The sequence below is a fragment of the Taudactylus pleione genome, unplaced genomic scaffold, assembly GCF_031769625.1.
Source record: "Taudactylus pleione unplaced genomic scaffold, aTauple2 ptg000967l, whole genome shotgun sequence".
Taxonomy (NCBI): domain Eukaryota; kingdom Metazoa; phylum Chordata; class Amphibia; order Anura; family Myobatrachidae; genus Taudactylus; species Taudactylus pleione.
In genome coordinates, this window is record NW_028285368.1 from 11,655,001 (window position 1) to 11,677,500 (window position 22,500).

The window sequence follows — 22,500 nt, forward strand, 5'->3', positions numbered from 1 at the left end:
GAGATTGGGCATGTCCAGTGTGGTTTGGCTGTAGGTGCTCAAAGACATTAACTTTAGACTTCTTTTACTTCTTAACTCAAGTAAATTCAATGATAAGTTGAAAAATTAAATGTAAAATGTAATAGAAAAGAATGTTATGGCTGCATAAAATTACCTACAGCACCTGGTATTCCCAGGTGGTCTCCCATCCAAGTACTAACCAGGCACAACACTGCATAGCTTCCAAGATCAGACGAGATTGGGCATGTCCAGTGTGGTTTGGCAGTAGGTGCTCAAAAGCATTAACTTTAGACCTCTATTACTTCTTAACTCAAGTAAATTCATTGATAAGTTGAAAAATTTAAATGTAAAATGTAATAGAAAAGAATGTTCTGGCAGTATAAAATTACCTACAGCTCCTGGTATTCCCAGGTAGTCTCCCATCCAAGTTCTGACCTTACCCAACACTGCATAGCTACCAAGATAAGACAAGATTGGGCATGTCCAGTGTGGATTGGCTGTAGGTGCTCAGAAGTATTAACTTTAGACCTCTATTACTTCTTAACTCAAGTAAATTCATTGATAAGTTGAAAAAATTAAATGTAAAATGTAATAGAAAAGAATGTTATGGTAGTATAAAATTACCTACATCTCCTGGTATTCCCAGGTGGTCTCCCATCCAAGTACTAACCATGCCCAACACTGCAAAGCTTCCAAGATCAGACGAGATTGGGCATGTCCACTGTGGTTTGGCTGTAGGTGCTCAAAAGCGTTAAATTTAGACCGCTTTTACTTCTTAACACAAGTAAATTCATTGATAAGTTGAAAAAATTAAATGTAAAATGTAATAGAAAAGAATGTTATGGCAGTATAAAATTACCTACAGCACCTGGGATTCCTAGGTAGTCTCCCATCCAAGTACTAACCAGTCCCAACACTGCATAGCTTCCAAGATCAGACGAGATTGGGCATGTCCAGTGTGGTTTGGCTGTAGGTGCTCAAAAACATTAACTTTAGACCTCTATTACTTCTTAACTCAAGTAAATTCATTGATAAGTTGAAAAAATTAAATGTAAAATGTAATAGAAAAGAATGTTAAGGCAGTATAAAATTACCTACTGCACCTGGTTTTCCCAGGTGGTCTCCCATCCAAGTACTGACCATGCCCAACACCGCATAGCTTCCAAGATCAGACGAGATTGGGCATGTCCAGTGTGGATTGGCTGTAGGTGCTCAAAAGTATTAACTTTAGACCTCTTTTACTTCTTAACTCAAGTAAATTGAATGATAAGTTGAAAAATTAAATGTAAAATGTAATAGAAAAGAATGTTATGGCAGTATAAAATTACCTACAGCTCCTGGTATTCCCAGGTGGTCTCCCATCCAAGTACTAACCAGGCCCAACACTGCATACCTTCCAAGATCAGACGAGATTGGGCATGTCCAGTGTGGTTTGGCTGTAGGTGCTCAAAAACATTAACTTTAGACCTCTTTTGCTTCTTAACTCAAGTAAATTCATTGATAAGTTGAAAAAATCAAATGTAAAATGTAATAAAAAAGAATGATTTTGGCTGTCTAAAATTACCTACAGCACCTGGTATTCCCAGGTGGTCTCCCATCCAAGTACTAACCAGGCCCAACACTGCATAGCTTCCAAGATCAGACGAGATTGGGCATGTCCAGTGTGGTTTGACTGTAGATGCTCAAAATCATTAACTTTAGACCTGTATTACTTCTTAACTCAAGTAAAATCATTGATAAGTTGAAAAAATTAAATGTAAAATGTAATAGAAAAGAATGTTATGGCAGTATAAAATTACCTACTGCACCTGGTTTTCCCAGGTGGTCTCCCATCCAAGTTCTGACCATACCCAACACTGCATAGCTACCAAGATAGGACGAGATTGGGCATGTCCAGTGTGGATTGGCTGTAGGTGCTCAAAAGTATTAACTTTAGACCTCTATTACTTCTTAACTCAAGGAAATTCATTGATAAGTTGAAAAAATTAAATGTAAAATGTAATAGAAAAGAATGTTCTGGCAGTATAAAATTACCTACAGCTCCTGGTATTCCAGGTGGTCTCCCATCCAAGTACTAACCAGGCCCAACACTGCATAGCTTCCAAGATCAGACGAGATTGGGCATGTCCACTGTGGTTTGGCTGTAGGTGCTCAAAAGCTTTAAATTTAGACCGCTTTTACTTCTTAACTCAAGTAAATTCAATGATAAGTTGAAAAAATTAAATGTAAAATGTAATAGAAAAGAATGTTATGGCAGTATAAAATTACCTACAGCACCTGGTATTCCCAGGTGGTCTCCCATCCAAGTACTAACCAGGCCCAACACTGCATAGCTTCCAAGATCAGACGAGATTGGGCATGTCCAGTGTGGTTTGGCTGTAGGTGCTCAAAAACATTAACTTTAGACCTCTATTACTTCTTAACTCAAGTAAATTCATTGATAAGTTGAAAAAATTAAATGTAAAATGTAATAGAAAAGACTGTTATGGCAGTATAAAATTACCTACAGCACCTGGTATTCCCAGGTGGTCTCCCATCCAAGTACTAACCAGGCCCAACACTGCATAGCTTCCAAGATCAGACGAGATTGGGCATGTCCAGTGTGGTTTGGCTGTAGGTGCTCAAAGACATTAACTTTAGACTTCTTTTACTTCTTAACTCAAGTAAATTCAATGATAAGTTGAAAAATTAAATGTAAAATGTAATAGAAAAGAATGTTATGGCTGCATAAAATTACCTACAGCACCTGGTATTCCCAGGTGGTCTCCCATCCAAGTACTAACCAGGCACAACACTGCATAGCTTTCAAGATCAGACGAGATTGGGCATGTCCAGTGTGGTTTGGCAGTAGGTGCTCAAAAGCATTAACTTTAGACCTCTATTACTTCTTAACTCAAGTAAATTCATTGATAAGTTGAAAAATTTAAATGTAAAATGTAATAGAAAAGAATGTTCTGGCAGTATAAAATTACCTACAGCTCCTGGTATTCCCAGGTAGTCTCCCATCCAAGTTCTGACCTTACCCAACACTGCATAGCTACCAAGATAAGACAAGATTGGGCATGTCCAGTGTGGATTGGCTGTAGGTGCTCAGAAGTATTAACTTTAGACCTCTATTACTTCTTAACTCAAGGAAATTCATTGATAAGTTGAAAAATGAAATGTAAAATGTAATAGAAAAGAATGTTATGGCAGTATAAAATTACCTACAGCACCTGGTATTCCAAGGTGGTCTCCCATCCAAGTACAAACCAGGCCCAACACTGCATAGCTTCCAAGATCAGTCGAGATTGGGCATGTCCAGTGTGGTTTGGCTGTAGGTGCTCAAAACATTAAATTTAGACCTCTATTACTTCTTAACTCAAGTAAATTCATTGTTAAGTTGAAAAAATTTAATGTAAAATGTAATAGAAAAGAATGTTCTGGCAGTATAAAATTACCTACAGCTCCTGGTATTCCCAGGTGGTCTCCCATCCAAGTACTTACCAGGCCCAACACTGCTTAGCTTCCAAGATCAAACAAGATTGGGCATGTCCACTGTGGTTTGGCTGTAGGTGCTCAAAAGCATTAAATTTAGAACGCTTTTACATCTTAACACAAGTAAATTCATTGATAAGTTGAAAAAATTAAATGTAAAATGTAATAGAAAAGAATGTTATGGCAGTTTAAAATTACCTACAGCACCTGGGATTCCTAGGTAGTCACCAATCCAAGTACTAACCAGTCCCAACACTGCATAGCTTCCAAGATCAGACGAGATTGGGCATATCCAGTGTGGTTTGGCTGTAGGTGCTCAAAAACATTAACTTTAGACCTCTATTACTTCTTAACTCAAGTAAATTCATTGATAAGTTGAAAAAATTAAATGTAAAATGTAATAGAAAAGACTGTTATGGCAGTATAAAATTACCTACAGCTCCTTGTATTCCCAGGTGGTCTCCCATCCAAATACTAACCAGGCCCAACACTGCATAGCTTCCAAGATCAGACGATATTAGGGATGTCCAGTGTGGTTTGGCCGTAGGTGTTCAAAAACATTAACTTTAGACCTCTATTACTTCTTAACTCAAGTAAATTCATTGATAAGTTGAAAAAATTATATGTAAAATGTAATAGAAAAGAATGTTATGGTAGTATAAAATTACCTACAGCTCCTGGTATTCCCAGGTGGTCTCCCATCCAAGTACGAACCAGGCCCAACACTGCATAGCTTCCAAGATCAGACGAGATTGGGCATGTCCACTGTGGTTTGGCTGTAGGTGCTCAAAAGCGTTAAATTTAGACTGCTTTTACTTCTTAACACAAGTAAATTCATTGATAAGTTGAAAAAATTAAATGTAAAATGTAATAGAAAAGAATGTTATGGCAGTATAAAATTACCTACAGCACCTGGTATTCCCAGGTGGTCTCCCATCAAAGTACTAACCAGGCCCAACACTGCATAGCTTCCAAGATCTGACGAGATTGGGCATGTCCAGTGTGGTTTGGCTGTAGGTGCTCTAAAACATTAACTTTAGACCTCTTTTACTTCTTAACTCAAGTAAATTCAATGATAAGTTGAAAAATTAAATGTAAAATTTAATAGAAAAGAATGTTATGGCAGTATAAAATTACCTACAGCTCCTGGTATTCCCAGGTGGTCTCACATTGAAGTACTAACCAGGCCCAACACTGCATAGCTTCCAAGATCAGACGAGATTGGGCATGTCCAGTGTGGTTTGGCTGTAGGTGCTCAAAAACATTAACTTTAGACATCTATTACTTCTTAACTCAAGTAAATTCATTGATAAGTTGAAAAAATTAAATTTAAAATGTAATAGAAAAGAATGTTATGGCAGTATAAAATTACCTACAGCACCTGGTAATCCCAGGTGGTCTCCCATCCAAGTACTAACCAGGCCCAACACTGCCTAGCTTCCAAGTTCAGACGAGATTGGGCATGTCCAGTGTGGTTTGGCTGTAGGTGCTCAAAAACATTAACTTTAGACCTCTTTTACTTCTTAACTCAAGTAAATTCAATGATAAGTTGAAAAATGAAATGTAAAATGTAATAGAAAAGAATGTTATGGCAGTATAAAACTACCTACAGTACCTAGTATTCCCAGGTGGTCTCCCATCCAAGTACTAACCAGGCCCAACACTGCATAGCTTCCAAGATCAGACGAGATTGGGCATGTCCAGTGTGGTTTGGCTGTAGGTGCTCAAAACCATTAACTTTAGACCTCTTTTACTTCTTAACTCAAGTAAATTCATTGATAAGTTGAAAAAATGAAATGTAGAATGTAATAGAAAAGAATGTTTTGGCTGTCTAAAATTACCTACAGCACCTGGTATTCCCAGGTGGTCTCCCATCCAAGTACAAACCAGGCCCAACACTGCATAGCTTCCAAGATCTGACGAGATTGGGCATGTCCAGTGTGGTTTGGCTGTAGGTGCTCAAATGCATTAAATTTAGACCTCTATTACTTCTTAACTCAAGTAAATTCATTGATAAGTTGAAAAAATTAAATGTAAAATGTAATAGAAAAGAATGTTCTGGCAGTATAAAATTACCTACAGGTCCTGGTATTCCCAGGTGGTCTCCCATCCAAGTACTGACCATGCCCAACACTGCATAGCTTCCAAGATCAGACGAGATTGGGCATGTCCACTGTGGTTTGGCTGTAGGTGCTCAAAAGCGTTAAATTTAGACCGCTTTTACTTCTTAACACAAGTAAATTCATTGATAAGTTGAAAAAATTAAATGTAAAATGTAATAGAAAAGAATGTTATGGCAGTATAAAATTACCTACAGCACCTGGGATTCCTAGGTAGTCTCCCATCCAAGTACTAACCAGTCCCAACACTGCATAGCTTCCAAGATCAGACGAGATTGGGCATGTCCAGTGTGGTTTGGCTGTAGGTGCTCAAAAACATTAACTTTAGACCTCTATTACTTCTTAACTCAAGTAAATTCATTGATAAGTTGAAAAAATTAAATGTAAAATGTAATAGAAAAGAATGTTAAGGCAGTATAAAATTACCAACTGCACCTGGTTTTCCCAGGTGGTCTCCCATCCAAGTACTGACCATGCCCAACACCGCATAGCTTCCAAAATCAGACAAGATTGGGCATGTCCAGTGTGGATTGGCTGTAGGTGCTCAAAAGTATTAACTTTAGACCTCTTTTACTTCTTAACTCAAGTAAATTGAATGATAAGTTGAAAAATTAAATGTAAAATGTAATAGAAAAGAATGTTATGGCAGTATAAAATTACCTACAGCTCCTGGTATTCCCAGGTGGTCTCCCATCCAAGTACTAACCAGGCCCAACACTGCATACCTTCCAAGATCAGACGAGATTGGGCATGTCCAGTGTGGTTTGGCTGTAGGTGCTCAAAAACATTAACTTTAGACCTCTTTTGCTTCTTAACTCAAGTAAATTCATTGATAAGTTGAAAAAATCAAATGTCAAATGTAATAAAAAAGAATGATTTTGGCTGTCTAAAATTACCTACAGCACCTGGTATTCCCAGGTGGTCTCCCATCCAAGTACAAACCAGGCCCAACACTGCATAGCTTCCAAGATCAGACGAGATTGGGCATGTCCAGTGTGGTTTGACTGTAGATGCTCAAAATCATTAACTTTAGACCTGTATTACTTCTTAACTCAAGTAAATTAATTAATAAGTTGAAAAAATTAAATGTAAAATGTAATAGAAAAGAATGTTATGGGAGTATAAAATTACCTACTGCACCTGGTATTCCCAGGTGGTCTCCCATGCAAGTACTAACCAGGCCCAACACTGCATAGCTTCCAAGATCAGACGAGATTGGGCATGTCCAGTGTGGTTTGGCTGTAGGTGCTCAAAGACATTAACTTTAGAACGCTTTTACATCTTAACACAAGTAAATTCATTGATAAGTTGAAAAAATTAAATGTAAAATGTAATAAAAAAGAATGTTATGGCAGTTTAAAATTACCTACAGCACCAGGGATTCCTAGGTAGTCTCCCATCCAAGTACTAACCAGTCCCAACACTGCACAGCTTCCAAGATCAGACGAGATTGGGCATGTCCAGTGTGGATTGGCTGTAGGTGCTCAAAAGTATTAACTTTAGACCTCTATTACTTCTTAACTCAAGTAAATTCATTGATAAGTTTAAAAAATTAAATGTAAAATGTAATAGAAAAGAATGTTCTGGCAGTATAAAATTACCTACAGCTCCTGGTATTCCCAGGTGGTCTCCCATCCAAGTACTAACCAGGCCCAACACTGCATAGCTTCCAAGATCAGACGAGATTGGGCATGTCCACTGTGGTTTGGCTGTAGGTGCTCAAAAGCATTAAATTTAGACCGCTTTTACTTCTTAACTCAAGTAAATTCAATGATAAGTTGAAAAAATTAAATGAAAAATGTAATAGAAAAGAATGTTATGGCAGTATAAAATTACCTACAGCTCCTTATATTCCCAGGTGGTCTCCCATCCAAGTACTAACCAGGCCCAACACTGCATAGCTTCCAAGATCAGACGATATTAGGCATGTCCAGTGTGGTTTGGCCGTAGGTGCTCAAAAACATTAACTTTAGACCTCTATTACTTCTTAACTCAAGTAAATTCATTGATAAGTTGAAAAAATTATATGTAAAATGTAATAGAAAAGAATGTTATGGTAGTATAAAATTACCTACAGCTCCTGGTATTCCCAGGTGGTCTCCCATCCAAGTATGAACCAGGCCCAACACTGCATAGCTTCCAAGATCAGACGAGATTGGGCATGTCCACTGTGGTTTGGCTGTAGGTGCTCAAAAGCGTTAAATTTAGACCGCTTTTACTTCTTAACACAAGTAAATTCATTGATAAGTTGAAAAAATTAAATGTAAAATGTAATAGAAAAGAATGTTATGGCAGTATAAAATTACCTACAGCACCTGGTATTCCCAGGTGGTCTCCCATCAAAGTACTAACCAGGCCCAACACTGCATAGCTTCCAAGATCTGACGAGATTGGGCATGTCCAGTGTGGTTTGGCTGTAGGTGCTCTAAGACATTAACTTTAGACCTCTTTTACTTCTTAACTCAAGTAAATTCAATGATAAGTTGAAAAATTAAATGTAAAATTTAATAGAAAAGAATGTTATGGCAGTATAAAATTACCTACAGCTCCTGGTATTCCCAGGTGGTCTCACATCCAAGTACTAACCAGGCCCAACACTGCATAGCTTCCAAGATCAGACGAGATTGGGCATGTCCAGTGTGGTTTGGCTGTAGGTGCTCAAAAACATTAACTTTAGACATCTATTACTTCTTAACTCAAGTAAATTCATTGATAAGTTGAAAAAATTAAATTTAAAATGTAATAGAAAAGAATGTTATTGCAGTATAAAATTACCTACAGCACCTGGTAATCCCAGGTGGTCTCCCATCCAAGTACTAACCAGGCGCAACACTGCCTAGCTTCCAAGTTCAGACGAGATTGGGCATGTCCAGTGTGGTTTGGCTGTAGGTGCTCAAAAACCTTAACTTTAGACCTCTTTTACTTCTTAACTCAAGTAAATTCAATGATAAGTTGAAAAATGAAATGTAAAAGAAAAGAATGTTATGGCAGTATAAAATTACCTACAGTACCTAGTATTCCAAGGTGGTCTCCCATCCAAGTACTAACCAGGCCCAACACTGCATAGCTTCCAAGATCAGACGAGATTGGGCATGTCCAGTGTGGTTTGGCTGTAGGTGCTCAAAACCATTAACTTTAGACCTCTTTTACTTCTTAACTCAAGTAAATTCATTGATAAGTTGAAAAAATGAAATGTAGAATGTAATAGAAAAGAATGTTTTGGCTGTCTAAAATTACCTACAGCACCTGGTATTCCCAGGTGGTCTCCCATCCAAGTACAAACCAGGCCCAACACTGCATAGCTTCCAAGATCTGACGAGATTGGGCATGTCCAGTGTGGTTTGGCTGTAGGTGCTCAAATGCATTAAATTTAGACCTCTATTACTTCTTAACTCAAGTAAATTCATTGATAAGTTGAAAAAATTAAATGTAAAATGTAATAGAAAAGAATGTTCTGGCAGTATAAAATTACCTACAGGTCCTGGTATTCCCAGGTGGTCTCCCATCCAAGTACTGACCATGCCCAACACTGCATAGCTTCCAAGATCAAACGACATTGGCCATGTCCAGTGTGGTTTGGCTATAGGTGCTGAAAAATGTTAACTTTAGACACCTTTTACTTCTTAACTCAAGTAAATTCATTGCTAAGTTGAAAAAATGTAATGTAAAATGTAATAGAAAAGAATGTTATGGCAGTATAAAATTACCTACAGCACCTGGTATTCCCAGGTGGTCTCCCATCCAAATACTAACCAGGCCCAACACTGCATAGCTTCCAAGATCAGACGAGATTGGGCATGTCCAGTGCGGTTTGGCTGTAGGTGCTCAAAAACATTAACTTTAGACCTCTATTACTTCTTAACTCAAGTAAATTCATTGATAAGTTGAAAAAATTAAATGTAAAATGTAATAGAAAAGAATGTTATGGTAGTATAAAATTACCTACATCTCCTGGTATTCCCAGGTGGTCTCCCATCCAAGTACTAACCAGGCCCAACACTGCATAGCTTCCAAGATCAGACGAGATTGGGCATGTCCACTGTGGTTTGGCTGTAGGTGCTCAAAAGCGTTAAATTTAGACCGCTTTTACTTCTTAACACAAGTAAATTCATTGATAAGTTGAAAAAATTAAATGTAAAATGTAATAGAAAAGAATGTTATGGCAGTATAAAATTACCTACAGCACCTGGGATTCCTAGGTAGTCTCCCATCCAAGTACTAACCAGTCCCAACACTGCATAGCTTCCAAGATCAGACGAGATTGGGCATGTCCAGTGTGGTTTGGCTGTAGGTGCTCAAAAACATTAACTTTAGACCTCTATTACTTCTTAACTCAAGTAAATTCATTGATAAGTTGAAAAAATTAAATGTAAAATGTAATAGAAAAGAATGTTAAGGCAGTATAAAATTACCTACTGCACCTGGTTTTCCCAGGTGGTCTCCCATCCAAGTACTGACCATGCCCAACACCGCATAGCTTCCAAGATCAGACGAGATTGGGCATGTCCAGTGTGGATTGGCTGTAGGTGCTCAAAAGTATTAACTTTAGACCTCTTTTACTTCTTAACTCAAGTAAATTGAATGATAAGTTGAAAAATTAAATGTAAAATGTAATAGAAAAGAATGTTATGGCAGTATAAAATTACCTACAGCTCCTGGTATTCCCAGGTGGTCTCCCATCCAAGTACTAACCAGGCCCAACACTGCATACCTTCCAAGATCAGACGAGATTGGGCATGTCCAGTGTGGTTTGGCTGTAGGTGCTCAAAAACATTAACTTTAGACCTCTTTTGCTTCTTAACTCAAGTAAATTCATTGATAAGTTGAAAAAATCAAATGTAAAATGTAATAAAAAAGAATGATTTTGGCTGTCTAAAATTACCTACAGCACCTGGTATTCCCAGGTGGTCTCCCATCCAAGTACTAACCAGGCCCAACACTGCATAGCTTCCAAGATCAGACGAGATTGGGCATGTCCAGTGTGGTTTGACTGTAGATGCTCAAAATCATTAACTTTAGACCTGTATTACTTCTTAACTCAAGTAAAATCATTGATAAGTTGAAAAAATTAAATGTAAAATGTAATAGAAAAGAATGTTATGGCAGTATAAAATTACCTACTGCACCTGGTTTTCCCAGGTGGTCTCCCATCCAAGTTCTGACCATACCCAACACTGCATAGCTACCAAGATAGGACGAGATTGGGCATGTCCAGTGTGGATTGGCTGTAGGTGCTCAAAAGTATTAACTTTAGACCTCTATTACTTCTTAACTCAAGGAAATTCATTGATAAGTTGAAAAAATTAAATGTAAAATGTAATAGAAAAGAATGTTCTGGCAGTATAAAATTACCTACAGCTCCTGGTATTCCAGGTGGTCTCCCATCCAAGTACTAACCAGGCCCAACACTGCATAGCTTCCAAGATCAGACGAGATTGGGCATGTCCACTGTGGTTTGGCTGTAGGTGCTCAAAAGCTTTAAATTTAGACCGCTTTTACTTCTTAACTCAAGTAAATTCAATGATAAGTTGAAAAAATTAAATGTAAAATGTAATAGAAAAGAATGTTATGGCAGTATAAAATTACCTACAGCACCTGGTATTCCCAGGTGGTCTCCCATCCAAGTACTAACCAGGCCCAACACTGCATAGCTTCCAAGATCAGACGAGATTGGGCATGTCCAGTGTGGTTTGGCTGTAGGTGCTCAAAAACATTAACTTTAGACCTCTATTACTTCTTAACTCAAGTAAATTCATTGATAAGTTGAAAAAATTAAATGTAAAATGTAATAGAAAAGAATGTTATGGCAGTATAAAATTACCTACAGCACCTGGTATTCCCAGGTGGTCTCCCATCCAAGTACTAACCAGGCCCAACACTGCATAGCTTCCAAGATCAGACGAGATTGGGCATGTCCAGTGTGGTTTGGCTGTAGGTGCTCAAAGACATTAACTTTAGACTTCTTTTACTTCTTAACTCAAGTAAATTCAATGATAAGTTGAAAAATTAAATGTAAAATGTAATAGAAAAGAATGTTATGGCTGCATAAAATTACCTACAGCACCTGGTATTCCCAGGTGGTCTCCCATCCAAGTACTAACCAGGCACAACACTGCATAGCTTCCAAGATCAGACGAGATTGGGCATGTCCAGTGTGGTTTGGCAGTAGGTGCTCAAAAGCATTAACTTTAGACCTCTATTACTTCTTAACTCAAGTAAATTCATTGATAAGTTGAAAAATTTAAATGTAAAATGTAATAGAAAAGAATGTTCTGGCAGTATAAAATTACCTACAGCTCCTGGTATTCCCAGGTAGTCTCCCATCCAAGTTCTGACCTTACCCAACACTGCATAGCTACCAAGATAAGACAAGATTGGGCATGTCCAGTGTGGATTGGCTGTAGGTGCTCAGAAGTATTAACTTTAGACCTCTATTACTTCTTAACTCAAGTAAATTCATTGATAAGTTGAAAAAATTAAATGTAAAATGTAATAGAAAAGAATGTTATGGTAGTATAAAATTACCTACATCTCCTGGTATTCCCAGGTGGTCTCCCATCCAAGTACTAACCATGCCCAACACTGCAAAGCTTCCAAGATCAGACGAGATTGGGCATGTCCACTGTGGTTTGGCTGTAGGTGCTCAAAAGCGTTAAATTTAGACCGCTTTTACTTCTTAACACAAGTAAATTCATTGATAAGTTGAAAAAATTAAATGTAAAATGTAATAGAAAAGAATGTTATGGCAGTATAAAATTACCTACAGCACCTGGGATTCCTAGGTAGTCTCCCATCCAAGTACTAACCAGTCCCAACACTGCATAGCTTCCAAGATCAGACGAGATTGGGCATGTCCAGTGTGGTTTGGCTGTAGGTGCTCAAAAACATTAACTTTAGACCTCTATTACTTCTTAACTCAAGTAAATTCATTGATAAGTTGAAAAAATTAAATGTAAAATGTAATAGAAAAGAATGTTAAGGCAGTATAAAATTACCTACTGCACCTGGTTTTCCCAGGTGGTCTCCCATCCAAGTACTGACCATGCCCAACACCGCATAGCTTCCAAGATCAGACGAGATTGGGCATGTCCAGTGTGGATTGGCTGTAGGTGCTCAAAAGTATTAACTTTAGACCTCTTTTACTTCTTAACTCAAGTAAATTGAATGATAAGTTGAAAAATTAAATGTAAAATGTAATAGAAAAGAATGTTATGGCAGTATAAAATTACCTACAGCTCCTGGTATTCCCAGGTGGTCTCCCATCCAAGTACTAACCAGGCCCAACACTGCATACCTTCCAAGATCAGACGAGATTGGGCATGTCCAGTGTGGTTTGGCTGTAGGTGCTCAAAAACATTAACTTTAGACCTCTTTTGCTTCTTAACTCAAGTAAATTCATTGATAAGTTGAAAAAATCAAATGTAAAATGTAATAAAAAAGAATGATTTTGGCTGTCTAAAATTACCTACAGCACCTGGTATTCCCAGGTGGTCTCCCATCCAAGTACTAACCAGGCCCAACACTGCATAGCTTCCAAGATCAGACGAGATTGGGCATGTCCAGTGTGGTTTGACTGTAGATGCTCAAAATCATTAACTTTAGACCTGTATTACTTCTTAACTCAAGTAAAATCATTGATAAGTTGAAAAAATTAAATGTAAAATGTAATAGAAAAGAATGTTATGGCAGTATAAAATTACCTACTGCACCTGGTTTTCCCAGGTGGTCTCCCATCCAAGTTCTGACCATACCCAACACTGCATAGCTACCAAGATAGGACGAGATTGGGCATGTCCAGTGTGGATTGGCTGTAGGTGCTCAAAAGTATTAACTTTAGACCTCTATTACTTCTTAACTCAAGGAAATTCATTGATAAGTTGAAAAAATTAAATGTAAAATGTAATAGAAAAGAATGTTCTGGCAGTATAAAATTACCTACAGCTCCTGGTATTCCAGGTGGTCTCCCATCCAAGTACTAACCAGGCCCAACACTGCATAGCTTCCAAGATCAGACGAGATTGGGCATGTCCACTGTGGTTTGGCTGTAGGTGCTCAAAAGCTTTAAATTTAGACCGCTTTTACTTCTTAACTCAAGTAAATTCAATGATAAGTTGAAAAAATTAAATGTAAAATGTAATAGAAAAGAATGTTATGGCAGTATAAAATTACCTACAGCACCTGGTATTCCCAGGTGGTCTCCCATCCAAGTACTAACCAGGCCCAACACTGCATAGCTTCCAAGATCAGACGAGATTGGGCATGTCCAGTGTGGTTTGGCTGTAGGTGCTCAAAAACATTAACTTTAGACCTCTATTACTTCTTAACTCAAGTAAATTCATTGATAAGTTGAAAAAATTAAATGTAAAATGTAATAGAAAAGACTGTTATGGCAGTATAAAATTACCTACAGCACCTGGTATTCCCAGGTGGTCTCCCATCCAAGTACTAACCAGGCCCAACACTGCATAGCTTCCAAGATCAGACGAGATTGGGCATGTCCAGTGTGGTTTGGCTGTAGGTGCTCAAAGACATTAACTTTAGACTTCTTTTACTTCTTAACTCAAGTAAATTCAATGATAAGTTGAAAAATTAAATGTAAAATGTAATAGAAAAGAATGTTATGGCTGCATAAAATTACCTACAGCACCTGGTATTCCCAGGTGGTCTCCCATCCAAGTACTAACCAGGCACAACACTGCATAGCTTCCAAGATCAGACGAGATTGGGCATGTCCAGTGTGGTTTGGCAGTAGGTGCTCAAAAGCATTAACTTTAGACCTCTATTACTTCTTAACTCAAGTAAATTCATTGATAAGTTGAAAAATTTAAATGTAAAATGTAATAGAAAAGAATGTTCTGGCAGTATAAAATTACCTACAGCTCCTGGTATTCCCAGGTAGTCTCCCATCCAAGTTCTGACCTTACCCAACACTGCATAGCTACCAAGATAAGACAAGATTGGGCATGTCCAGTGTGGATTGGCTGTAGGTGCTCAGAAGTATTAACTTTAGACCTCTATTACTTCTTAACTCAAGGAAATTCATTGATAAGTTGAAAAATGAAATGTAAAATGTAATAGAAAAGAATGTTATGGCAGTATAAAATTACCTACAGCACCTGGTATTCCAAGGTGGTCTCCCATCCAAGTACAAACCAGGCCCAACACTGCATAGCTTCCAAGATCAGTCGAGATTGGGCATGTCCAGTGTGGTTTGGCTGTAGGTGCTCAAAACATTAAATTTAGACCTCTATTACTTCTTAACTCAAGTAAATTCATTGTTAAGTTGAAAAAATTTAATGTAAAATGTAATAGAAAAGAATGTTCTGGCAGTATAAAATTACCTACAGCTCCTGGTATTCCCAGGTGGTCTCCCATCCAAGTACTTACCAGGCCCAACACTGCTTAGCTTCCAAGATCAAACAAGATTGGGCATGTCCACTGTGGTTTGGCTGTAGGTGCTCAAAAGCATTAAATTTAGAACGCTTTTACATCTTAACACAAGTAAATTCATTGATAAGTTGAAAAAATTAAATGTAAAATGTAATAGAAAAGAATGTTATGGCAGTTTAAAATTACCTACAGCACCTGGGATTCCTAGGTAGTCACCAATCCAAGTACTAACCAGTCCCAACACTGCATAGCTTCCAAGATCAGACGAGATTGGGCATATCCAGTGTGGTTTGGCTGTAGGTGCTCAAAAACATTAACTTTAGACCTCTATTACTTCTTAACTCAAGTAAATTCATTGATAAGTTGAAAAAATTAAATGTAAAATGTAATAGAAAAGACTGTTATGGCAGTATAAAATTACCTACAGCTCCTTGTATTCCCAGGTGGTCTCCCATCCAAATACTAACCAGGCCCAACACTGCATAGCTTCCAAGATCAGACGATATTAGGGATGTCCAGTGTGGTTTGGCCGTAGGTGTTCAAAAACATTAACTTTAGACCTCTATTACTTCTTAACTCAAGTAAATTCATTGATAAGTTGAAAAAATTATATGTAAAATGTAATAGAAAAGAATGTTATGGTAGTATAAAATTACCTACAGCTCCTGGTATTCCCAGGTGGTCTCCCATCCAAGTACGAACCAGGCCCAACACTGCATAGCTTCCAAGATCAGACGAGATTGGGCATGTCCACTGTGGTTTGGCTGTAGGTGCTCAAAAGCGTTAAATTTAGACTGCTTTTACTTCTTAACACAAGTAAATTCATTGATAAGTTGAAAAAATTAAATGTAAAATGTAATAGAAAAGAATGTTATGGCAGTATAAAATTACCTACAGCACCTGGTATTCCCAGGTGGTATCCCATCAAAGTACTAACCAGGCCCAACACTGCATAGCTTCCAAGATCTGACGAGATTGGGCATGTCCAGTGTGGTTTGGCTGTAGGTGCTCTAAAACATTAACTTTAGACCTCTTTTACTTCTTAACTCAAGTAAATTCAATGATAAGTTGAAAAATTAAATGTAAAATTTAATAGAAAAGAATGTTATGGCAGTATAAAATTACCTACAGCTCCTGGTATTCCCAGGTGGTCTCACATTGAAGTACTAACCAGGCCCAACACTGCATAGCTTCCAAGATCAGACGAGATTGGGCATGTCCAGTGTGGTTTGGCTGTAGGTGCTCAAAAACATTAACTTTAGACATCTATTACTTCTTAACTCAAGTAAATTCATTGATAAGTTGAAAAAATTAAATTTAAAATGTAATAGAAAAGAATGTTATGGCAGTATAAAATTACCTACAGCACCTGGTAATCCCAGGTGGTCTCCCATCCAAGTACTAACCAGGCCCAACACTGCCTAGCTTCCAAGTTCAGACGAGATTGGGCATGTCCAGTGTGGTTTGGCTGTAGGTGCTCAAAAACATTAACTTTAGACCTCTTTTACTTCTTAACTCAAGTAAATTCAATGATAAGTTGAAAAATGAAATGTAAAATGTAATAGAAAAGAATGTTATGGCAGTATAAAACTACCTACAGTACCTAGTATTCCCAGGTGGTCTCCCATCCAAGTACTAACCAGGCCCAACACTGCATAGCTTCCAAGATCAGACGAGATTGGGCATGTCCAGTGTGGTTTGGCTGTAGGTGCTCAAAACCATTAACTTTAGACCTCTTTTACTTCTTAACTCAAGTAAATTCATTGATAAGTTGAAAAAATGAAATGTAGAATGTAATAGAAAAGAATGTTTTGGCTGTCTAAAATTACCTACAGCACCTGGTATTCCCAGGTGGTCTCCCATCCAAGTACAAACCAGGCCCAACACTGCATAGCTTCCAAGATCTGACGAGATTGGGCATGTCCAGTGTGGTTTGGCTGTAGGTGCTCAAATGCATTAAATTTAGACCTCTATTACTTCTTAACTCAAGTAAATTCATTGATAAGTTGAAAAAATTAAATGTAAAATGTAATAGAAAAGAATGTTCTGGCAGTATAAAATTACCTACAGGTCCTGGTATTCCCAGGTGGTCTCCCATCCAAGTACTGACCATGCCCAACACTGCATAGCTTCCAAGATCAGACGAGATTGGGCATGTCCACTGTGGTTTGGCTGTAGGTGCTCAAAAGCGTTAAATTTAGACCGCTTTTACTTCTTAACACAAGTAAATTCATTGATAAGTTGAAAAAATTAAATGTAAAATGTAATAGAAAAGAATGTTATGACAGTATAAAATTACCTACAGCACCTGGGATTCCTAGGTAGTCTCCCATCCAAGTACTAACCAGTCCCAACACTGCATAGCTTCCAAGATCAGACGAGATTGGGCATGTCCAGTGTGGTTTGGCTGTAGGTGCTCAAAAACATTAACTTTAGACCTCTATTACTTCTTAACTCAAGTAAATTCATTGATAAGTTGAAAAAATTAAATGTAAAATGTAATAGAAAAGAATGTTAAGGCAGTATAAAATTACCAACTGCACCTGGTTTTCCCAGGTGGTCTCCCATCCAAGTACTGACCATGCCCAACACCGCATAGCTTCCAAGATCAGACAAGATTGGGCATGTCCAGTGTGGATTGGCTGTAGGTGCTCAAAAGTATTAACTTTAGACCTCTTTTACTTCTTAACTCAAGTAAATTGAATGATAAGTTGAAAAATTAAATGTAAAATGTAATAGAAAAGAATGTTATGGCAGTATAAAATTACCTACAGCTCCTGGTATTCCCAGGTGGTCTCCCATCCAAGTACTAACCAGGCCCAACACTGCATACCTTCCAAGATCAGACGAGATTGGGCATGTCCAGTGTGGTTTGGCTGTAGGTGCTCAAAAACATTAACTTTAGACCTCTTTTGCTTCTTAACTCAAGTAAATTCATTGATAAGTTGAAAAAATCAAATGTCAAATGTAATAAAAAAGAATGATTTTGGCTGTCTAAAATTACCTACAGCACCTGGTATTCCCAGGTGGTCTCCCATCCAAGTACAAACCAGGCCCAACACTGCATAGCTTCCAAGATCAGACGAGATTGGGCATGTCCAGTGTGGTTTGACTGTAGATGCTCAAAATCATTAACTTTAGACCTGTATTACTTCTTAACTCAAGTAAATTCATTGATAAGTTGAAAAAATTAAATGTAAAATGTAATAGAAAAGAATGTTATGGCAGTATAAAATTACCTACTGCACCTGGTTTTCCCAGGTGGTCTCCCATCCAAGTTCTGACCATACCCAACACTGCATAGCTACCAAGATAGGACGAGATTGGGCATGTCCAGTGTGGATTGGCTGTAGGTGCTCAAAAGTATTAACTTTAGACCTCTATTACTTCTTAACTCAAGGAAATTCATTGATAAGTTGAAAAAATTAAATGTAAAATGTAATAGAAAAGAATGTTCTGGCAGTATAAAATTACCTACAGCTCCTGGTATTCCAGGTGGTCTCCCATCCAAGTACTAACCAGGCCCAACACTGCATAGCTTCCAAGATCAGACGAGATTGGGCATGTCCACTGTGGTTTGGCTGTAGGTGCTCAAAAGCTTTAAATTTAGACCGCTTTTACTTCTTAACTCAAGTAAATTCAATGATAAGTTGAAAAAATTAAATGTAAAATGTAATAGAAAAGAATGTTATGGCAGTATAAAATTACCTACAGCACCTGGTATTCCCAGGTGGTCTCCTATCCAAGTACTAACCAGGCCCAACACTGCATAGCTTCCAAGATCAGACGAGATTGGGCATGTCCAGTGTGGTTTGGCTGTAGGTGCTCAAAAACATTAACTTTAGACCTCTATTACTTCTTAACTCAAGTAAATTCATTGATAAGTTGAAAAAATTAAATGTAAAATGTAATAGAAAAGACTGTTATGGCAGTATAAAATTACCTACAGCACCTGGTATTCCCAGGTGGTCTCCCATCCAAGTACTAACCAGGCCCAACACTGCATAGCTTCCAAGATCAGACGAGATTGGGCATGTCCAGTGTGGTTTGGCTGTAGGTGCTCAAAGACATTAACTTTAGACTTCTTTTACTTCTTAACTCAAGTAAATTCAATGATAAGTTGAAAAATTAAATGTAAAATGTAATAGAAAAGAATGTTATGGCTGCATAAAATTACCTACAGCACCTGGTATTCCCAGGTGGTCTCCCATCCAAGTACTAACCAGGCACAACACTGCATAGCTTCCAAGATCAGACGAGATTGGGCATGTCCAGTGTGGTTTGGCAGTAGGTGCTCAAAAACTTTAACTTTAGACCTCTATTACTTCTTAACTCAAGTAAATTCATTGATAAGTTGAAAAATTTAAATGTAAAATGTAATAGAAAAGAATGTTCTGGCAGTATAAAATTACCTACAGCTCCTGGTATTCCCAGGTAGTCTCCCATCCAAGTTCTGACCTTACCCAACACTGCATAGCTACCAAGATAAGACGAGATTGGGCATGTCCAGTGTGGATTGGCTGTAGGTGCTCAGAAGTATTAACTTTAGACCTCTATTACTTCTTAACTCAAGGAAATTCATTGATAAGTTGAAAAAATTAAATGTAAAATGTAATAGAAAAGAATGTTCTGGCAGTATAAAATTACCTACATCTCCTGGTATTCCCAGGTGGTCTCCCATCCAAGTACTAACCAGGCCCTACACTGCATAGCTTCCAAGATCAGACAAGATTGGGCATGTCCACTGTGGTTTGGCTGTAGGTGCTCAAAAGCATTAAATTTAGACCGCTTTTACTTCTTAACACAAGTAAATTCATTGATAAGTTGAAAAAATCAAATGTAAAATGTAATAGAAAAGACTGTTATGGCAGTATAAAATTACCTACAGCACCTGGTATTCCCAGGTGGTTTCCCATCCAAGTACTAACCAGGCCCAACACTGCATAGCTTCCAAGATCAGACGAGATTGGGCTTGTCCAGTGTGGTTTGGCTGAAGGTGCTCAAATACATTAACTTTAGACCTCTTTTACTTCTTAACTCAAGTAAATTCAATGATAAGTTGAAAAATGAAATGTAAAATGTAATAGAAAAGAATGTTATGGCAGTATAAAATTACCTACAGCACCTGGTATTCCCAGGTGGTCGCCCATCTAAGTACTAACCAGGCCCAACACTGCATAGCTTCCAAGATCAGACGAGATTGGGCATGTCCAGTGTGGTTTGGCTGTAGGTACTCAAAACATTAACTTTAGACCTCTTTTACTTCTTAACTCAAGTAAATTCATTGATAAGTTGAAAAAATCAAATGTAAAATGTAATAAAAAAGAATGATTTTGGCTGTCTAAAATTACCTACAGCACCTGGTATTCCCAGGTGGTCTCCCATCCAAGTACAAACCAGGCCCAACACTGCATAGCTTCCAAGATGAGACGAGATTGGGCATGTCCAGTGTGGATTGACTGTAGATGCTCAAAATCATTAACTTTAGACCTGTATTACTTCTTAACTCAAGTAAATTCATTGATAAGTTGAAAAAATTAAATGTAAAATGTAATAGAAAAGAATGTTATGGCAGTATAAAATTACCTACTGCACCTGGTTTTCCCAGGTGGTCTCCCATCCAAGTTCTGACCATACCCATCACTGCATAGCTACCAAGATAAGACGAGATTGGGCATGTCCAGTGTGGATTGGCTGTAGGTGCTCAAAAGTATTAACTTTAGACCTCTATTACTTCTTAACTCAAGGAAATTCATTGATAAGTTGAAAAAATTAAATGTAAAATGTGATAGAAAAGAATGTTCTGGCAGTATAAAATTACCTACAGCTCCTGGTATTCCAGGTGGTCTCCCATCCAAGTACTAACCAGGCCCAACACTGCATAGCTTCCAAGATCAGACGAGATTGGGCATGTCCACTGTGGTTTGGCTGTAGGTACTCAAAAGCTTTAAATTTAGACCGCTTTTACTTCTTAACTCAAGTAAATTCAATGATAAGTTGAAAAAATTAAATGTAAAATGTAATAGAAAAGAATGTTATGGCAGTATAAAATTACCTACAGCACCTGGTATTCCCAGGTGGTCTCCCATCCAAGTACTAACCAGGCCCAACACTGCATAGCTTCCAAGATCAGACGAGATTGGGCATGTCCAGTGTGGTTTGGCTGTAGGTGCTCAAAAACATTAACTTTAGACCTCTATTACTTCTTAACTCAAGTAAATTCATTGATAAGTTGAAAAAATTAAATGTAAAATGTAATAGAAAAGACTGTTATGGCAGTATAAAATTACCTACAGCACCTGGTATTCCCAGGTGGTCTCCCATCCAAGTACTAACCAGGCCCAACACTGCATAGCTTCCAAGATCAGACGAGATTGGGCATGTCCAGTGTGGTTTGGCTGTAGGTGCTCAAAGACATTAACTTTAGACTTCTTTTACTTCTTAACTCAAGTAAATTCAATGATAAGTTGAAAAATGAAATGTAAAATGTAATAGAAAAGAATGTTATGGCAGTATAAAATTACCTTCAGCACCTAGTATTCCCAGGTGGTCTCCCATCTAAGTACTAACCAGGCCCAACACTGCATAGCTTCCAAAATCAGACGAGATTTGGCATGTCCAGTGTGGTTTGGCTGTAGGTGCTCAAAAACATTAACTTTAGACCTCTTTTACTTCTTAACTCAAGTAAATTCATTGATAAGTTGAAAAAATTAAATGTAAAATATAATAGAAAAGAATGTTATGGCTGCATAAAATTACCTACAGCACCTGGTATTCCCAGGTGGTCTCCGATCCAAGTACTAACCAGGCTCAACACTGCATAGCTTCCAAGATCAGACGAGATTGGGGATGTCCACTGTGGTTTGGCTGTAGGTGCTCAAAAGCATTAAATTTAGACCTCTTTTACTTCTTAACACAAGTAAATTCATTGATAAGTTGAAAAAATTAAATGTAAAATGTAATAGAAAAGGTAGTTATGGCAGTTTAAAATTACCTACAGCACCAGGGATTCCTAGGTAGTCTCCCATCCAAGTACTAACCAGTCCCAACACTGCACAGCTTCCAAGATCAGACGAGATTGGGCATGTCCAGTGTGGGTTGGCTGTAGGTGCTCAAAAACATTAACTTTAGACCTCTATTACTTCTTAACTCAAGTAAATTCATTGATAAGTTGAAAAATTTAAATGTAAAATGTAATAGAAAAGAATGTTCTGGCAGTATAAAATTACCTACAGCTCCTGGTATTCCCAGGTAGTCTCCCATCCAAGTACTAACCAGGCCCAACACTGCATAGCTTCCAAGATCAGACGAGATTGGGCATGTCCAGTGTGGTTTGGCTGTAGGTGCTCAAAAACAATAACTTTAGACCTGTATTACTTCTTAACTCAAGTAAATTCATTGATAAGTTGAAAAAATTAAATGTAAAATGTAATAGAAAAGAATGTTATGGCAGTATAAAATTACCTACTGCACCTAGTTTTCCCAGGTGGTCTCCCATCCAAGTTCTGACCTT

General features: G+C 37.8%; 13 non-coding genes and 71 pseudogenes across 13 annotated transcripts in view; all 84 read right to left on the reverse strand.

The window, feature by feature from the left end:
• LOC148466795 (5S ribosomal RNA) overlaps positions 1–36 on the reverse strand; it is a 119-nt gene extending 83 nt beyond the window's left edge. Inside the window, exon 1 of the ribosomal RNA XR_015873150.1 lies at positions 1–36. This exon is cut by the window's left edge and continues 83 nt beyond it. This is a non-coding gene — a ribosomal RNA (5S ribosomal RNA).
• Positions 37–151: 115 nt separating this feature from the next.
• On the reverse strand, positions 152–270 carry LOC148466796 (5S ribosomal RNA; annotated as a pseudogene).
• Positions 271–621: 351 nt separating this feature from the next.
• Positions 622–740, reverse strand: LOC148466797 (5S ribosomal RNA; annotated as a pseudogene).
• Positions 741–856: 116 nt separating this feature from the next.
• Positions 857–975, reverse strand: LOC148466798 (5S ribosomal RNA; annotated as a pseudogene).
• Positions 976–1,091: 116 nt separating this feature from the next.
• LOC148466799 (5S ribosomal RNA) lies at positions 1,092–1,210 on the reverse strand (annotated as a pseudogene).
• Positions 1,211–1,325: 115 nt separating this feature from the next.
• On the reverse strand, positions 1,326–1,444 carry LOC148466800 (5S ribosomal RNA; annotated as a pseudogene).
• A 117-nt stretch (positions 1,445–1,561) lies between these two features.
• On the reverse strand, positions 1,562–1,680 carry LOC148466801 (5S ribosomal RNA; annotated as a pseudogene).
• A 351-nt stretch (positions 1,681–2,031) lies between these two features.
• On the reverse strand, positions 2,032–2,149 carry LOC148466802 (5S ribosomal RNA; annotated as a pseudogene).
• A 116-nt stretch (positions 2,150–2,265) lies between these two features.
• LOC148466803 (5S ribosomal RNA) lies at positions 2,266–2,384 on the reverse strand. Its single transcript, XR_015873151.1, has one exon. It is a non-coding gene; the product is annotated as a 5S ribosomal RNA (ribosomal RNA).
• A 116-nt stretch (positions 2,385–2,500) lies between these two features.
• Positions 2,501–2,619, reverse strand: LOC148466804 (5S ribosomal RNA). Its single transcript, XR_015873152.1, has one exon. It is a non-coding gene; the product is annotated as a 5S ribosomal RNA (ribosomal RNA).
• A 115-nt stretch (positions 2,620–2,734) lies between these two features.
• LOC148466805 (5S ribosomal RNA) lies at positions 2,735–2,853 on the reverse strand (annotated as a pseudogene).
• A 350-nt stretch (positions 2,854–3,203) lies between these two features.
• On the reverse strand, positions 3,204–3,322 carry LOC148466806 (5S ribosomal RNA; annotated as a pseudogene).
• Positions 3,323–3,437: 115 nt separating this feature from the next.
• LOC148466807 (5S ribosomal RNA) lies at positions 3,438–3,556 on the reverse strand (annotated as a pseudogene).
• A 116-nt stretch (positions 3,557–3,672) lies between these two features.
• LOC148466808 (5S ribosomal RNA) lies at positions 3,673–3,791 on the reverse strand (annotated as a pseudogene).
• A 116-nt stretch (positions 3,792–3,907) lies between these two features.
• LOC148466809 (5S ribosomal RNA) lies at positions 3,908–4,026 on the reverse strand (annotated as a pseudogene).
• Positions 4,027–4,142: 116 nt separating this feature from the next.
• On the reverse strand, positions 4,143–4,261 carry LOC148466810 (5S ribosomal RNA; annotated as a pseudogene).
• Positions 4,262–4,377: 116 nt separating this feature from the next.
• Positions 4,378–4,496, reverse strand: LOC148466811 (5S ribosomal RNA). The gene has a single exon (XR_015873463.1). It is a non-coding gene; the product is annotated as a 5S ribosomal RNA (ribosomal RNA).
• Positions 4,497–4,611: 115 nt separating this feature from the next.
• Positions 4,612–4,730, reverse strand: LOC148466812 (5S ribosomal RNA; annotated as a pseudogene).
• Positions 4,731–4,846: 116 nt separating this feature from the next.
• Positions 4,847–4,965, reverse strand: LOC148466813 (5S ribosomal RNA; annotated as a pseudogene).
• A 115-nt stretch (positions 4,966–5,080) lies between these two features.
• Positions 5,081–5,199, reverse strand: LOC148466814 (5S ribosomal RNA; annotated as a pseudogene).
• Positions 5,200–5,315: 116 nt separating this feature from the next.
• On the reverse strand, positions 5,316–5,434 carry LOC148466815 (5S ribosomal RNA; annotated as a pseudogene).
• Positions 5,435–5,550: 116 nt separating this feature from the next.
• On the reverse strand, positions 5,551–5,669 carry LOC148466816 (5S ribosomal RNA; annotated as a pseudogene).
• A 116-nt stretch (positions 5,670–5,785) lies between these two features.
• LOC148466817 (5S ribosomal RNA) lies at positions 5,786–5,904 on the reverse strand (annotated as a pseudogene).
• A 350-nt stretch (positions 5,905–6,254) lies between these two features.
• LOC148466818 (5S ribosomal RNA) lies at positions 6,255–6,373 on the reverse strand (annotated as a pseudogene).
• Positions 6,374–6,490: 117 nt separating this feature from the next.
• LOC148466819 (5S ribosomal RNA) lies at positions 6,491–6,609 on the reverse strand (annotated as a pseudogene).
• A 116-nt stretch (positions 6,610–6,725) lies between these two features.
• LOC148466820 (5S ribosomal RNA) lies at positions 6,726–6,844 on the reverse strand (annotated as a pseudogene).
• Positions 6,845–6,960: 116 nt separating this feature from the next.
• Positions 6,961–7,079, reverse strand: LOC148466821 (5S ribosomal RNA; annotated as a pseudogene).
• A 116-nt stretch (positions 7,080–7,195) lies between these two features.
• On the reverse strand, positions 7,196–7,314 carry LOC148466822 (5S ribosomal RNA; annotated as a pseudogene).
• Positions 7,315–7,430: 116 nt separating this feature from the next.
• LOC148466823 (5S ribosomal RNA) lies at positions 7,431–7,549 on the reverse strand (annotated as a pseudogene).
• A 116-nt stretch (positions 7,550–7,665) lies between these two features.
• LOC148466824 (5S ribosomal RNA) lies at positions 7,666–7,784 on the reverse strand (annotated as a pseudogene).
• Positions 7,785–7,900: 116 nt separating this feature from the next.
• On the reverse strand, positions 7,901–8,019 carry LOC148466825 (5S ribosomal RNA). Its single transcript, XR_015873464.1, has one exon. It is a non-coding gene; the product is annotated as a 5S ribosomal RNA (ribosomal RNA).
• A 115-nt stretch (positions 8,020–8,134) lies between these two features.
• Positions 8,135–8,253, reverse strand: LOC148466826 (5S ribosomal RNA; annotated as a pseudogene).
• Positions 8,254–8,369: 116 nt separating this feature from the next.
• LOC148466827 (5S ribosomal RNA) lies at positions 8,370–8,488 on the reverse strand (annotated as a pseudogene).
• A 108-nt stretch (positions 8,489–8,596) lies between these two features.
• On the reverse strand, positions 8,597–8,715 carry LOC148466828 (5S ribosomal RNA; annotated as a pseudogene).
• Positions 8,716–8,831: 116 nt separating this feature from the next.
• On the reverse strand, positions 8,832–8,950 carry LOC148466829 (5S ribosomal RNA; annotated as a pseudogene).
• Positions 8,951–9,301: 351 nt separating this feature from the next.
• On the reverse strand, positions 9,302–9,420 carry LOC148466830 (5S ribosomal RNA; annotated as a pseudogene).
• Positions 9,421–9,536: 116 nt separating this feature from the next.
• On the reverse strand, positions 9,537–9,655 carry LOC148466831 (5S ribosomal RNA; annotated as a pseudogene).
• A 116-nt stretch (positions 9,656–9,771) lies between these two features.
• On the reverse strand, positions 9,772–9,890 carry LOC148466832 (5S ribosomal RNA; annotated as a pseudogene).
• Positions 9,891–10,006: 116 nt separating this feature from the next.
• LOC148466833 (5S ribosomal RNA) lies at positions 10,007–10,125 on the reverse strand (annotated as a pseudogene).
• A 115-nt stretch (positions 10,126–10,240) lies between these two features.
• Positions 10,241–10,359, reverse strand: LOC148466834 (5S ribosomal RNA; annotated as a pseudogene).
• Positions 10,360–10,476: 117 nt separating this feature from the next.
• Positions 10,477–10,595, reverse strand: LOC148466835 (5S ribosomal RNA; annotated as a pseudogene).
• A 351-nt stretch (positions 10,596–10,946) lies between these two features.
• On the reverse strand, positions 10,947–11,064 carry LOC148466836 (5S ribosomal RNA; annotated as a pseudogene).
• A 116-nt stretch (positions 11,065–11,180) lies between these two features.
• Positions 11,181–11,299, reverse strand: LOC148466837 (5S ribosomal RNA). The gene has a single exon (XR_015873153.1). It is a non-coding gene; the product is annotated as a 5S ribosomal RNA (ribosomal RNA).
• Positions 11,300–11,415: 116 nt separating this feature from the next.
• On the reverse strand, positions 11,416–11,534 carry LOC148466838 (5S ribosomal RNA). The gene has a single exon (XR_015873154.1). It is a non-coding gene; the product is annotated as a 5S ribosomal RNA (ribosomal RNA).
• Positions 11,535–11,649: 115 nt separating this feature from the next.
• On the reverse strand, positions 11,650–11,768 carry LOC148466839 (5S ribosomal RNA; annotated as a pseudogene).
• A 351-nt stretch (positions 11,769–12,119) lies between these two features.
• On the reverse strand, positions 12,120–12,238 carry LOC148466840 (5S ribosomal RNA; annotated as a pseudogene).
• Positions 12,239–12,354: 116 nt separating this feature from the next.
• Positions 12,355–12,473, reverse strand: LOC148466841 (5S ribosomal RNA; annotated as a pseudogene).
• A 116-nt stretch (positions 12,474–12,589) lies between these two features.
• On the reverse strand, positions 12,590–12,708 carry LOC148466842 (5S ribosomal RNA; annotated as a pseudogene).
• Positions 12,709–12,823: 115 nt separating this feature from the next.
• LOC148466843 (5S ribosomal RNA) lies at positions 12,824–12,942 on the reverse strand (annotated as a pseudogene).
• A 117-nt stretch (positions 12,943–13,059) lies between these two features.
• LOC148466844 (5S ribosomal RNA) lies at positions 13,060–13,178 on the reverse strand (annotated as a pseudogene).
• A 351-nt stretch (positions 13,179–13,529) lies between these two features.
• LOC148466845 (5S ribosomal RNA) lies at positions 13,530–13,647 on the reverse strand (annotated as a pseudogene).
• Positions 13,648–13,763: 116 nt separating this feature from the next.
• Positions 13,764–13,882, reverse strand: LOC148466846 (5S ribosomal RNA). The gene has a single exon (XR_015873155.1). It is a non-coding gene; the product is annotated as a 5S ribosomal RNA (ribosomal RNA).
• Positions 13,883–13,998: 116 nt separating this feature from the next.
• Positions 13,999–14,117, reverse strand: LOC148466847 (5S ribosomal RNA). Its single transcript, XR_015873156.1, has one exon. It is a non-coding gene; the product is annotated as a 5S ribosomal RNA (ribosomal RNA).
• A 115-nt stretch (positions 14,118–14,232) lies between these two features.
• LOC148466848 (5S ribosomal RNA) lies at positions 14,233–14,351 on the reverse strand (annotated as a pseudogene).
• A 350-nt stretch (positions 14,352–14,701) lies between these two features.
• On the reverse strand, positions 14,702–14,820 carry LOC148466849 (5S ribosomal RNA; annotated as a pseudogene).
• A 115-nt stretch (positions 14,821–14,935) lies between these two features.
• Positions 14,936–15,054, reverse strand: LOC148466850 (5S ribosomal RNA; annotated as a pseudogene).
• Positions 15,055–15,170: 116 nt separating this feature from the next.
• On the reverse strand, positions 15,171–15,289 carry LOC148466851 (5S ribosomal RNA; annotated as a pseudogene).
• A 116-nt stretch (positions 15,290–15,405) lies between these two features.
• On the reverse strand, positions 15,406–15,524 carry LOC148466852 (5S ribosomal RNA; annotated as a pseudogene).
• A 116-nt stretch (positions 15,525–15,640) lies between these two features.
• LOC148466853 (5S ribosomal RNA) lies at positions 15,641–15,759 on the reverse strand (annotated as a pseudogene).
• A 116-nt stretch (positions 15,760–15,875) lies between these two features.
• On the reverse strand, positions 15,876–15,994 carry LOC148466854 (5S ribosomal RNA; annotated as a pseudogene).
• Positions 15,995–16,109: 115 nt separating this feature from the next.
• LOC148466855 (5S ribosomal RNA) lies at positions 16,110–16,228 on the reverse strand (annotated as a pseudogene).
• A 116-nt stretch (positions 16,229–16,344) lies between these two features.
• Positions 16,345–16,463, reverse strand: LOC148466856 (5S ribosomal RNA; annotated as a pseudogene).
• Positions 16,464–16,578: 115 nt separating this feature from the next.
• Positions 16,579–16,697, reverse strand: LOC148466857 (5S ribosomal RNA; annotated as a pseudogene).
• Positions 16,698–16,813: 116 nt separating this feature from the next.
• On the reverse strand, positions 16,814–16,932 carry LOC148466858 (5S ribosomal RNA; annotated as a pseudogene).
• Positions 16,933–17,048: 116 nt separating this feature from the next.
• Positions 17,049–17,167, reverse strand: LOC148466859 (5S ribosomal RNA; annotated as a pseudogene).
• A 116-nt stretch (positions 17,168–17,283) lies between these two features.
• LOC148466860 (5S ribosomal RNA) lies at positions 17,284–17,402 on the reverse strand (annotated as a pseudogene).
• Positions 17,403–17,518: 116 nt separating this feature from the next.
• Positions 17,519–17,637, reverse strand: LOC148466861 (5S ribosomal RNA; annotated as a pseudogene).
• Positions 17,638–17,752: 115 nt separating this feature from the next.
• On the reverse strand, positions 17,753–17,871 carry LOC148466862 (5S ribosomal RNA; annotated as a pseudogene).
• Positions 17,872–17,988: 117 nt separating this feature from the next.
• On the reverse strand, positions 17,989–18,107 carry LOC148466863 (5S ribosomal RNA; annotated as a pseudogene).
• A 351-nt stretch (positions 18,108–18,458) lies between these two features.
• On the reverse strand, positions 18,459–18,576 carry LOC148466864 (5S ribosomal RNA; annotated as a pseudogene).
• A 116-nt stretch (positions 18,577–18,692) lies between these two features.
• On the reverse strand, positions 18,693–18,811 carry LOC148466865 (5S ribosomal RNA; annotated as a pseudogene).
• A 116-nt stretch (positions 18,812–18,927) lies between these two features.
• LOC148466866 (5S ribosomal RNA) lies at positions 18,928–19,046 on the reverse strand. The gene has a single exon (XR_015873157.1). It is a non-coding gene; the product is annotated as a 5S ribosomal RNA (ribosomal RNA).
• Positions 19,047–19,161: 115 nt separating this feature from the next.
• On the reverse strand, positions 19,162–19,280 carry LOC148466867 (5S ribosomal RNA; annotated as a pseudogene).
• Positions 19,281–19,631: 351 nt separating this feature from the next.
• Positions 19,632–19,750, reverse strand: LOC148466868 (5S ribosomal RNA; annotated as a pseudogene).
• Positions 19,751–19,866: 116 nt separating this feature from the next.
• On the reverse strand, positions 19,867–19,985 carry LOC148466869 (5S ribosomal RNA; annotated as a pseudogene).
• A 115-nt stretch (positions 19,986–20,100) lies between these two features.
• On the reverse strand, positions 20,101–20,219 carry LOC148466870 (5S ribosomal RNA). Its single transcript, XR_015873706.1, has one exon. It is a non-coding gene; the product is annotated as a 5S ribosomal RNA (ribosomal RNA).
• Positions 20,220–20,335: 116 nt separating this feature from the next.
• Positions 20,336–20,454, reverse strand: LOC148466871 (5S ribosomal RNA; annotated as a pseudogene).
• Positions 20,455–20,805: 351 nt separating this feature from the next.
• Positions 20,806–20,923, reverse strand: LOC148466872 (5S ribosomal RNA; annotated as a pseudogene).
• Positions 20,924–21,039: 116 nt separating this feature from the next.
• Positions 21,040–21,158, reverse strand: LOC148466873 (5S ribosomal RNA). The gene has a single exon (XR_015873159.1). It is a non-coding gene; the product is annotated as a 5S ribosomal RNA (ribosomal RNA).
• A 116-nt stretch (positions 21,159–21,274) lies between these two features.
• On the reverse strand, positions 21,275–21,393 carry LOC148466874 (5S ribosomal RNA). Its single transcript, XR_015873160.1, has one exon. It is a non-coding gene; the product is annotated as a 5S ribosomal RNA (ribosomal RNA).
• Positions 21,394–21,508: 115 nt separating this feature from the next.
• LOC148466875 (5S ribosomal RNA) lies at positions 21,509–21,627 on the reverse strand (annotated as a pseudogene).
• Positions 21,628–21,743: 116 nt separating this feature from the next.
• LOC148466876 (5S ribosomal RNA) lies at positions 21,744–21,862 on the reverse strand (annotated as a pseudogene).
• Positions 21,863–21,978: 116 nt separating this feature from the next.
• Positions 21,979–22,097, reverse strand: LOC148466877 (5S ribosomal RNA; annotated as a pseudogene).
• Positions 22,098–22,213: 116 nt separating this feature from the next.
• Positions 22,214–22,332, reverse strand: LOC148466878 (5S ribosomal RNA; annotated as a pseudogene).
• Positions 22,333–22,500: the final 168 nt, after the last annotated feature.